Source organism: Doryrhamphus excisus, chromosome 21, assembly GCF_030265055.1.
Source record: "Doryrhamphus excisus isolate RoL2022-K1 chromosome 21, RoL_Dexc_1.0, whole genome shotgun sequence".
NCBI lineage: Eukaryota > Metazoa > Chordata > Actinopteri > Syngnathiformes > Syngnathidae > Doryrhamphus > Doryrhamphus excisus.
The window spans coordinates 8,548,692-8,561,189 of record NC_080486.1 but is presented as its reverse complement, the minus strand read 5'-3'; the positions used below and the strand labels follow the sequence as shown (position 1 = coordinate 8,561,189).

Genomic DNA, 12,498 nt, shown 5'->3' with positions numbered 1-12,498 from the left:
CATCAACAGGATACTCACTCCTGTATGTGCAACCTAACTTGACTTTTATACTACATTCAGCAAGCATCAACAAGATACGCACTCCTATATGTGCAACCGAACTTGACTTTCATCCATCCAGCAAGCATCAACAGGATACACACTCCTGTATGTGCAACCTAACATGACTATCATCCATCCAGCACATATCCACAGGTTACACGCTCCAGTATGTGTAACCTAACTTGACTTTCATCCATCCAGCACACATCCACAGGATACACGCTCCTGTATGTGCAACCTAACTTGACTTTTATACCCTCAGAGCAAGCATCAACAGGATAAACATTCCTGTATGTGCAACCTAACTTGACTTTTATACCTTCAGCAAGCATCAACAGGATACACACTCCTGTATGTGCAACCTAACGTGACTTTCATCCAGCATACATCCACATGATACACGCTCCTGTATGTGCACCCTAACTTGACAACTATGCATCTAGCACTCATCCGCAGGATACACGCTCCTGTATGTGCTACCTAACTTGACTATCATCCATCCAGCACAAATCCACAGGATACACACTCCTGTATGTACAACTTAACTTGACTATTATCCATCTAGTACGGATCAACAGGATAAACACTCCTGTATGTGCAACCTAACTTGACTTTTATACCTTCAGCACACATCCACAGGATACACACGCCTGTATGTGCAACCTAACTTGAGTATTATGCATCTGGCATGTATCCACAGGATACACACTCCTGTATGTGCACCCAAACTTGACTTTTATACCTTCAGCAAGCACCAGCAGGATACACATCCATCCAGCAAGCATCAACAGGATACACACTCATGTATGTGAAACCTAACTTGACTTTTATACCTTCAGCACGCATTCACAGGATACACACTCCTATATGTGCAACCTAACTTGACTTTTATACCTTCAGAGCAAGCATCAACAGGATACACATTCCTGTATGTGCAACCTAACTTGACTTTTATACCTTCAGCAGGCATCAACAGGATACACACTCCTGTATGTGCAACCTAAATGATTATCATCCATCTAGCATGCATTCACAGGATACATGCTCCTGTATGTGCACCCAAACTTGACTATCATCCATCCAGCACACATCCACTGGATACACACTCCTGTATGTGCAACCTAACTTGACTTTTATACCCTCAGAGCAAGCATCAACAGGATACACACTCCTGTATGTGCAACCTAACTTGACTTTTATACCTTCAGAGTAAGCATCAACAGGATACACACTCCTGTATGTGCAACCTAACTTGACTTTTATACCTTCAGAGCAAGCACCAGCAGGATACACACTCCTGTATGTGCAACCGAACTTTACTTAATCCATCCATCTTGATTCCTAACTTTCTTTCTTCATTCCTTTGCTTAATCTCCTCCTTTCCTTCCATTGCCATCTTCTCTCCAACCTTGCTCCCCTATTGAATTGATTGATTTCTTTCTTTGTCATACTTCCTTTCACCATCTTTCTTCCTCTTTCACATTTGACTCCTTCCAAGCCTCTTCCATTGACCTGATCCTTTCACACTTTTCTGTCTGTCACGTTCTTGCTCCAATCCCTCTTTCTTTCAAAACTTGTCCAGGTTTCCATGCTGTAGAACACGGAGCACGGCCTTGAGGGCTAACACACATGATGACGCTTCCTTCCTTTCTCCGTCCAAACGTGTTGTGTTAGTGTCGCTAGCGTGTTCCCATTCATCAAAGCTGACAGCTACACATGTTGGATAAAGAGACACATGGCCGTGATGTATTTGTCTTACATTATTTATGGCGAGAGGCCGCATTCCCCTGAGGTAATACGTCTCCTGATACATTACAGCGCCTTGCCGGGGCGCGACACTTCCATAATGCCGCCACCATTAGCTCTTATGTAACATTTATGTTTTTTTTTTTCGCCGCCTGGATTCTTTTTGTTTGGCGACACGGGCAATAATAACACGGCAAAGTACGTACATGTGCAGTATTGTTGTTATTTCTAGGTTTTTGGCCATGAAGCTGCCCTTTAAAGGTTTATTAGTTTAGAAATATTCTATATTGTAGTCATTTTCGGTCTTGTAACCCGCCATGTTTTTGCAGCTCATTTTTGATAATTTACCATTCCCTTTCAAGGGAATCGAACAATGTAGAACAGGGGTCTCAAACTCAATTTACTTGGGGGCCACTGGAGCTCGGGTCTGGGTGAGACTGGGCCGCATCAGGTTTTCACTTTATTCCCATAATATTATAACTTTTGTCCCAACCTTATTTTCCAAAAAATAACATTGAAAAAAATCTTTTTTTAAATGAAAAAATATTTTTAATAATAATATTTCATAATTTATATTACTTTTATTCAATATTTCTCTCTTTGACTCGCACGTTACAACTTTACGTGCAACCTATTTTTTTTCAAATACAACTTTATTTGTTGAATTGTTTTTTCATATAACGTTAATTATTTTATTGAGTATTTCAACTATAGGCTACTAAAAATATGTTCATTTTCCTCATATATTAGAGCATTATTTTTGTAAAATTACACCTTTTTCTTTATAGATTTTTTTATTATTTTTAAAAATTATAGATTTTTTTTAAAAAATAATTCTACTTTAATTCATTCATGTAAAAGTATTCCCATAATATTATAGCTTTTGTCCCAACCTTATTTTCCAAAAAACAATGTTATTTTTTGTTTGTTTCACGCAATATTCCAACATAAAATCTTTTTAATAATATTATTTTAATATACCATTATTTAATATTTTTCTCTTTGAATGTTACAACTTTATGTGCAACCAATTTTTTTTCAATTTTATTCATTAAATTGTTTTTTTCATATAACATTAACAATTTTATTGACTATATTATTATTAAGTATAGGCTACTAAAATGATGTTAATTTTCCTCATAATATTAGTGCATTATTCATGTAAAATTACAGCTTTTTCTTGATAGATTATTTATATTATTTAAAAAAAAATTATATATTTTTTTCCCTCTATGAATTAAAGGGAAAAATATATATATAATTTTTGTAAAGTAAAAGTGGAACATTCATTTCTTTTTTTAACCACATAAATAAGGTTATTGTGTGTCTCAGGTTATTAGCATTCATTATTTTATCATTTCCACAGAATGTTTCGTTACCTTTTGGCTAAAGGTAAATATTAATTAAAATGCAGCATTAAGGGATTTAAGGAGCTTCTACTCAGTTTGCATGGACACAGCAGACAATAGCTGATGTAATAGATGCCTCTAGTCATTTTAAGTACGAGAGTTTTGCTTTCGGAGTTCAAGCATTGATCCTTTAATCCAAGTTTTCCAGCAGCAGATCCTGCACTAAGCCCCTCTCATAAATAACTCATAAATAATGAATCATCTCATGAGGAGAAGTCATGTCCATCGCAGGGTAACGCTTTTTGCTTTTCTTTTTTGATTTGGGAAAAAGGGACGCTTCAATTATGATAACCAAGGTTGTTGTTTTTGAAACGTTGTTATAATTGTTAATAATATAAATATATGAAGTTTTTTTAAAATAATTTTTTAATATTATTTTTGTCACGTACCGAAGTACAAGGTGATATGACCATCCAATGACATAATGGGTACCATAGTAAGTGTCAATATAGTGATATGTATAGCACATCATGACTGGTTCAAGACTCTTCATCCTTGTATTTAGCAAACATCAACTGCTTGTATTGTTTCTTGAATTGGCTCATCGTTGTGCATTGTTTGAGGGTCTTACTCTATCCATTCCATAGTTTGATTCCACATACTGTAGTATGAAAAAGTATCTGAACCTTTTGGAATTTCTCACATTTCTGCATAAAATCACCATCAAATGTGATCTGATCTTTGTCAAAATCACACAGATGAAAAAAACAATGTCTGCTTTAACTAAAACCACCCAAACATTTATAGGTTTTCATATTTTAATGAGGATAACATGCAAACAATGACTATGGCTTTTTAACGTAGTCCTAGCATATAAGTGTTTCAAATGTACTTCTTCCCTGAGATCATATTTCTCCTCTCTTGTAGAGAAGTATTGGATGACATTTTAAGTTAATTGGTTATTTTTAGGGCGGCACGGCGGTACTCCGGTTTCCTCCCACATTCCAAAAACATGCTAGGTTAATTAGCGACTCCAAATTGTCCATAGGTATGAATGTGAGTGTGAATGGTTGTTTGTCTATATGTGCCCTGTGATTGGCGGGCGACCAGTCCAGGGTGTACCCCGCCTCTCGCCCGAAGACAGCTGGGATAGGTTCCAGCATCCCCGCCACTCTTGTGAAGTTGTAATGTGTTACTATTACACTTACTATTACATTTTTGGACTCTGCTTCCAAGCTAAAAGTGGCTAAATCTCATTTAACTGTGCTGGTCAGGTGATTGAATATCTTATGAAAAACAAGCTAAAGCATCACATAAAACAAAAAAGTTCCCTTTGACTGTCCAGTCTCTACTTTCGGATGGGATTCAGGATCCAACACATATGGCTGTATGTTAAAAGCGGACATTTTGAAAAGATACATCACCGTTTGATCCGATAAAGTTGGGTTCGCAGCTAGCGACACAAACCGGAAGTCCTTCTAAAGCACTCGAGAGTGTGACCAACCACAGCGGAGTGGGAGTGCCTCGAGGCAGTACATTAAAACAGACCGTTTTCACGGGAAGCACAAAATCCAAAGAAATACAGATGAATAGGTGCAGATACTGGAAGATCTTTCCGTGTGTAGCTGCTCTATAGGAGTCCAGAAGTCAATACAAAGGGTTGAAAAATGAGCATAATAGATCCCTTTTAATATTATACCATTACAGGAATTTAGTTTTTGCAATATTTTAGGAACAAAAGCAGTGAAATATCATAATTGAATGAGATTATTTTTTCCCCCTGTGTTGGTTTTTGGTGGTACGTAATTCACAATCATCACATCACTTATCATCACAAGGGTCGCGGGGGTGCTGGAGCCTATCCCAGCTGTCTTCGGGCGAGAGGCGAGGTACACTCTGGACTGGTCACCAGCCAATCACAGGGCACATATAGACAAACAACCATTCACACTCACATTCATACCTATGGACAATTTGGAGTCGCCAATTAACCTAGCATGTTTTTGGAATGTGGGAGGAAACCGGAGTACCCGGAGAAAACCCACGCATGCACGGGGAGAACATGCAAACTCCACACAAAGATGGCCGAGGGTGGAATTGAACCCTGGTCTCCTAGCTGTGAGGTCTGCGCGCTAACCACTCGACCCCCGTGCTGCCGATGAACTACATGAGCAAGTTGAAGTATTTGTCATTTTAGAAATAAGGAGTTAGTATGTTCTCTGTAGGTGGCATTATGAATTATCCTTACTGACCTTTTTTTGCAGTACATTTAGTGAGTGAAGATTGCTTTTATAGTTCATTCATTCATTCATTTTCTACCGCTTTTTCCTCACGAGGGTCGCGGGGGTGCTGGAGCCTATCCCAGCTGTCTTCAGGCGAGAGGCGGGGTACACCCTGGACTGGTCGCCAGCCAATCACAGGGCACATATAGACAAACAACCATTCACACTCACATTCATACCTATGGACAATTTGGAGTCGCTAATTAACCTAGCATGTTTTTGGAATGTGGGAGGAAACCGGAGTACCCGGAGAAAACCCACGCATGCACGGTGGAGAACATGCAAACTCCACAAAGAGATGGCAGAGGGTGGAATTGAACCCTGGTCTGTGAGGTCTGCGCGCTAACCACTCGACCGCCGTGCTGCCGATGAACTACATCAGAAAGTTGAAGTATTTGTGTTTTTAGAAATAAGGAGTTAGTATGTTCTCTGTAGGCGGCATTATGAATTATCCTTACTGGCCTTTTTTTGCAGTACATTTAGTGAGTGAAGATTGCTTTTATAGTTCATTCATGCATTCATTTTCTACCGCTTTTTCCTCACGAGGGTCGCGGGGGTGCTGGAGCCTATCCCAGCTGAAACCACAGCATTTTAAGGTTTCGATTAGACGATATGAAGTTGGGACTCATGTAGGCCTCAAACAGGACTTGCAGTTTTGAAGTGTATGACGACTTGAATGCCTTGTAGACACACATTGTACGCATCTAGTATGTGTGTGTGTGTGTGTGTGTGTGTACACATGTTGACGACAATTAATCAAGAAGACAGCAAGCCTTTAGAGAAACTCCACATTAGTCAAATATTGCCCCTGACCTTTCTCTCACTTGCTCAATTTGCCTCCTGCCTGTTTCTCAATAAATCAACTGCAGGCGGGAAGATGAGAAGGTAGTCTGGAGGAAGTTTGTCTCTCCTCGCAGCTCGCCGACGTCTTGACGAGACAGGAGTTGTTACCGTGTAGCAAACGAACAGATTGCCGACGTTCCTCGCCCGCACACATCCGTACGGATGTTCCACCTTGCCGACGACGTGCTCGCTCACAGCGGCTGGAGACAGATTTTTAATAATACCAGATGAGACAATAAGTCTAAATCAACATGTCGGAATAATAACTCATTCCCACGGAAATGCCAGGACAATAAGGCGGCAGCTGTTGGCTAAACAGGAACATCCGCGGGGGATCATACGTGGGGATTTAATACAATAAAATGAGCGTCTGATCAACACGACACCCGTCTGTTACATTCGCTACTGACTCCATAGCAGACAGTCTACCTGCACGGCGGAGAGAACAATCAGTCCCGAACGCTAAATGATTTGCTCCCCATCAGGACACTTATTGTACAAAAAGTTCAGTATGATAAAATAAATAATAATCTGTCTTGTCACGAGTTCACCTGAGAACTCAATAGTACACCTCCGCCCACTTCCTGTTGTGAGATAATTCAGGCCTGCAGTTACTTCTGTATCAGTAACGTTGCTAACACCTGAAATATTTCAGTATTGAACAAAGCAAAACACTCTTTATTGCAACTCTGGTTCGACCATATCTTACTTATTGTGTGGAAATATGGAATAATAATAACTATAAAAGCAATCTTCACTCGCTAAATGTACTGCAAAAAAAAGGTCAGTAAGGATAATTCATAATGCCGCCTACAGAGAACATACTAACTCCTTATTTCTAAAATCACAAATACTTCAACTTGCTGATGTAGTTCACTTGCTGATATATATATATATATATATATATATATATATATATATATATATATATATATATATATATATATATTCAAACAGCTAAAATAATGCGTAAGGCTAAAAATAACCATTCATTCATTCATTCATTGACTGGTCGCCAGCCAATCACAGGGCACATATAGACAAACAACCATTCACACTCACATTCATACCTATGGACAATTTGGAGTTGCCAGTTTTTGGAATGTGTGAGGAAACCGGAATACCCGGAGAAAACCCATGCAAACTCCACACAGAGATGGTGGAATCGGACTCGGGTCTCCTAGCTGTGAGGCCTGCGTGCTCACCACTCTACCGCCGTGCAGCCCCCCCCCCCCCCCCCCCTCTTTCATCACAAACAAAAAGTTTGTTTCTACCTTTTTTCCGTTCTTTATTAATCAGTAGTAGAACATCTGGAAGTTTTGGGAAAATATCAGTTCCTGACTAAAAAAGAAACATTCATTCATTCATTCATTTTCTCCCGCTTTTCCTCACGAGGGTCGCGAGGGGGGTGCTGGAGCCCATCCCAGCTGTCTTCGGGCGAGAGGCGGGGTACACTCTGGACTGGTCGCCAGCCAATCACAGGGCACATATAGACAAACAACCATTCACACTCACATTCATACCTATGGACAATTTGGAGTCGCTAATTAACCTAGCATGTTTTTGGAATGTGGGAGGAAACCGGAGTACCCGGAGAAAACCCATGGGGAGAACATGCAAACTCCACACAGAGATGGCCGAGGGTGGGATTGAACTAGCTGTGAGGTCTACGTGCTAACCACTCGACCTCCGTGCAACCCGGTACGTAAACCACAGCATTTTAAGGTTTTGATTAGACGATATGAAGTTGGGACTCATGTAGGCCTCAAACAGGACTTGAGATGGCCATGGGTAGGATTGAACTCGGGTCTTCTAGCTGCGAGGCCTGTGCGCTAACCACTCTTTCACCGTGCAACCTACATTATAACTTTACCCTTGTAATATTTCCTTGTTAGTACGGCGCTAATACTCCTAATGCTCATACAGCTCTCTCCCAAAGTTTGACTGATATTGCCTTGGACTGCTGAGCTTGTCAGTCTTGTCACTCCCGTCAACACAGAAGAACTTCGCCATTAGCATTCTTGTTTTTGATCCAGAAATATAACAGGAGGCAGACATAGATTGACTGCTCCAAGCGTGGAGAGTCTTTGTGGCTTCGGCTCTATTAATCACGCCGCCGCTAAAGCGCATTACAGTTTGCCGATGTGACAAACGACTGAAAGTGCATTCTTCTTCATTGGCGAGTGGATACATCAGGTTTAGCATTTAAACTGCGGTCAGGCTATCTAACATAACAGGAAGCGGTGAAGGAAGCAAAACAGTAGCAGGTCTTGTGATATTTTTAACCTCTGCTGGACAAGATCATGAGGTGTCCTGGAATTCCTTGCAGTGCATCGTGGGATGTAGATTACCAGACTTGGGTAATTGCTCGGTGCAGAGTCCCAGCGGCTGGAGTCACACTGATTGAGAAGCAAAGTGAGGACAGGCTCCCTCCGATAAGAAAAGGCCGACGTGTTTGTGCTTTAACGAGCATAAAGGGTGTGGCCGTATCACGGTCGCGGTGTGGGAGGTTTTTTTTCCCGCCACCTCACGGTGAACTCGCGCGCACGTAATGATGGCCAGCAACCCCCGGGCCACACACACAGGGCGGCGTGGCATTATAATGAACTTCCTGCACCCACTCAGGTGGACACCATCCTGACTGCAGTCTTTATATCGCTCAGCTAGCATTAGCCACCCCGCTCCCTTTAGGCGCATTGGCGTACGGTAATTAGTTTAGACTTCAACTCCATTCTCTTTTATTTTATATCTGAATGGTAATTGCTGGCTCAGGGCACTTTGCACAGCATCGTCACGGTTAGCATTCTGACTGGCGTGTAGCGTGTTCAATAACATGAGTGGACACGCTTATAGACGGTTTTTCTAAATGGGGTTCATGTGTCTTGTTTACACGCGTTGCTTTTTTTTTGCTTTTTTATTGAGTTGTGGACTCCTATAGAGCAGCTACATGCAAAGCTTTCTAGATCTTCCAGACTCTGCACCTATTTCTGCAGTATTTCAACTGACTTCCTGCTTCCGACTTAAACGGTCTGTTTTATTTATTCCACCGCCGGCCCGCCTCTAGGCATGCCCACTTTGCTGTGATTGGTTACACTCTCAAGTGCTCCCGAGGACTTCCGGATATGTACCTGCGCGTTTACGGAGTGCAGGCAATCTGCAGCCCATATAAGGAAGTCCGGATTGCATTGATGTCAATGGAACATGGTGTTGGGAAAAACACTTAAATACATTTATGGGTCAGAAAAGTGTTTAAAAAAAAATTCATATTTTATTTTATTTTTAATGAATTTATTGTCTCTGTTAGGAGACATGAGAATACATAACATTGTAACTACATTTATGGGTCAGAAAAGTAGGAAAAACATCATAGGTCCCCTTTCAGAGGAAAAAAGGTTTTATGAATGAGAAGAAAATACGCAATTCTTATCATTTTTAGACATTAAAGGTAAGATTTTCACATTTTATTTGATATTTAATGAATTTATTGTCTCTGTTATGAAAAACTAACACGAGAATAGAACATTGTAACTACATTTATGGGTCAGAAAAATGGAAAAAACATCATAGGTCCCCTTTCAGACAAAAAGGTTTTCTAAATAAGAAGAAAAGACGCAATTCTTACCTTTTTTAATTATTAAAAGTAAAATATTAATATTGTATTTTATTTTTAATGAATTTATTGTCTCTGTACGGAAAAACTAACACGAGAATAGAACATTGTTACTACATTTATGGGTCAGAAAAGTGGAAAAAGCATTATTATTCCCCTTTCAGACAAAAACAAATTTTCTAAATGAGAAGAAAAGACGCAATTCTCATCATTTTTAGACATTAAAATTAAAATATTCTAATTTATTTGATTTTTAATTAATTTATTGTCTCTGTTAGGAAAAACTAACATAATAATACAACATTGTAACTACATTTATGGGTCAGAAAAGTGGAAAAAGCATTGTAAGTCCCCTTTCAGAGAAAAAAAATTCTAAATGAGAAGAAAATACATAATTCTTAGCATGTTTAGACATTAAAAGTAAAATATTCATATTTTATTTTATTTGTAATTAATTTATTGTCTTTGTTAGGAAAAACTAACACAAGAATAGAACATTGTAACTACATTTATGGGTCAGAAAGTGGAAAAAGCATTGTAGGTCCCCTTTCAGAGAAAAAAAATTTCTAAATGAGAAGAAAAGACACAATTCTTAGCATTTTTAGACATTACAAGTAAAATATTCATATTTTATTTTATTTTTAATGAATTTATTGTCTCCGGGTCAATGCTGAGCTTGTTTTGACATGTCCCTTACTTAAAGCTTATGAAGGGGGGGGGTTGCACATTTTCTCCTATTCGCACACCCGACAAATGAATGAATGAATTTAGTGCCGCGGTGTCATGTGACTCCAATGACGGAATATTTTCACTTCCTGTAGTTGCCATGTGTCCCGATACTTGTGACTCCTCAGGATGTCCACGATGAGATTGTTTTTATGACATTTCCCCCAAGACCTCAGGGTCATGTGACTCCAATGAAAGTCAACGATGAGGTCGTTTTTACAAGTCGTCACTTAGAGGTCGTGAGGAAGGGCGTATTTTCCTCCCATTTTTATGTCCACATGCTCCAATACGTGTATCATATGACAAATAGAGTCAATGGTGAGTTCACGACCGAAGCGTGATGAAGGACTCTTATGTTTGATCCACAATTGGCGCCATATCTGAGCATGTTTTTTTTTTTTTTTTTGCTTTATCAGGACCGTGCTCCTCGCTGCTAACACGCCTCCCCCTGACTCCCAGATTAAACATGAGCTCTGTCACGCAGTGCCTGGGCCCGCAACAGGGGGGCGGCGGGGGGGTAGGCCTAATGATGGCAATAAAAAACAAATGCAAATCATCACCTTGTGGGTTTGCCTCTCGCGTTAGGAGTCTGTCGCTCAGCCGCCGGCTCGCTGGGATGGATGGCTGCCATCATGTTGCGGACACGTGCGTTCGGGAAATAAACAGCATGCAGGGCAAGGGGGGGGGCATGACGGTGATATTATCAACGGAAGACTACAGTGAAGGCCAACTAGGAAGACTTTTTGGCAGCAGAAGCACAAACGCAACTGCTGACTAACTATGCTGTCCAAGTCTTCTTTCAGAGAAAAAAATGTTTTCTAAATGAGAAGAAAAGACGCAATTCTTAGCATTTTTAGACATTATAAGTAAATATTCATATTTTTTTTTATTTTCAATTAATTTATTGCCTCTGTTAGGAAAAACTAACATGAGAATACAACCTACATTTATGGGTCAGAAAAATGGAAAAAGCATTTTAGGTCCCCTTTCAGAGAAAAAAAGTTTTCTAAATGAGAAGAAAAGATGCAATTCTTGTAAATTTTAGACATTAAAAGTAAAATAGTCATATTTTATTTGATTTTTAATGAATTTATTGTCTCTGTTAGGAAAAACTAACACAATAATACAACATTGTAACTACAATTATGGGTCAGAAAAGTGGAAAAAAACACTATAGTTCCCCTTTCAGACAAAAAATGTTTTCTAAATGAGAAGAAAAGACGTAATTGTTGTAAATTTTAAACATTAAAAGTAAAATATTCATATTTTATTTTATTTTTCATGAATTTATTGTCTCTGTACGGAAAAACTAACATGAGAATAGAACATTGTAACTACATTTATGGGTCAGAAAAGTGGAAAAAACATTATTGTTCTCCTTTCAGACAAAAAAAATTCTAAATGAGAAGAAAATACGCAATTCTTATCATTTTTAGACATTAAAAGTAAAATATTCATATTTTATTTTACTTTTAATGAATTTATTGCCTCTGTTAGGAAAAACTAACACAATAATACAACATTGTAACTACATTGATGGGTCAGAAAAGTGGAAAAAACATTATTATTCCCCTTTCAGACATTTTTTTTCGAAATGAGAAGAAAAGACGTAATTCTTAGCATTTTTAAACATTAAAGTAAAATATTCATATTTTATTTTATTAATTTATTGTCTCTGTTAGGAAAAACTAACACGAGAATACAACATTGTAACTCCATTTATGGGTCAGAAAAGTGGAAAAAGCATAATAGGTCCCCTTTCAGAGAAAAAAATGTTTTCTAAATGAGAAGAAAAGATGCAATTCTTATCATTTTTAGACATTAAAAGTAAAATATTCTAATTTATTTGATTTTTAATGAATTTATTGTCTCTGTACGGAAAAACTAACACAATGATACA

The 12,498-nt window shown here is 38.9% G+C and overlaps 1 long non-coding RNA gene across 1 annotated transcript in view; it reads left to right on the top strand.

Annotated features, from left to right (window-relative positions):
- The window catches only part of LOC131108662 (uncharacterized), a 43,942-nt gene that overhangs the window by 22,359 nt on the left and 9,085 nt on the right, over positions 1-12,498 (top strand). The window lies entirely within an intron of this gene.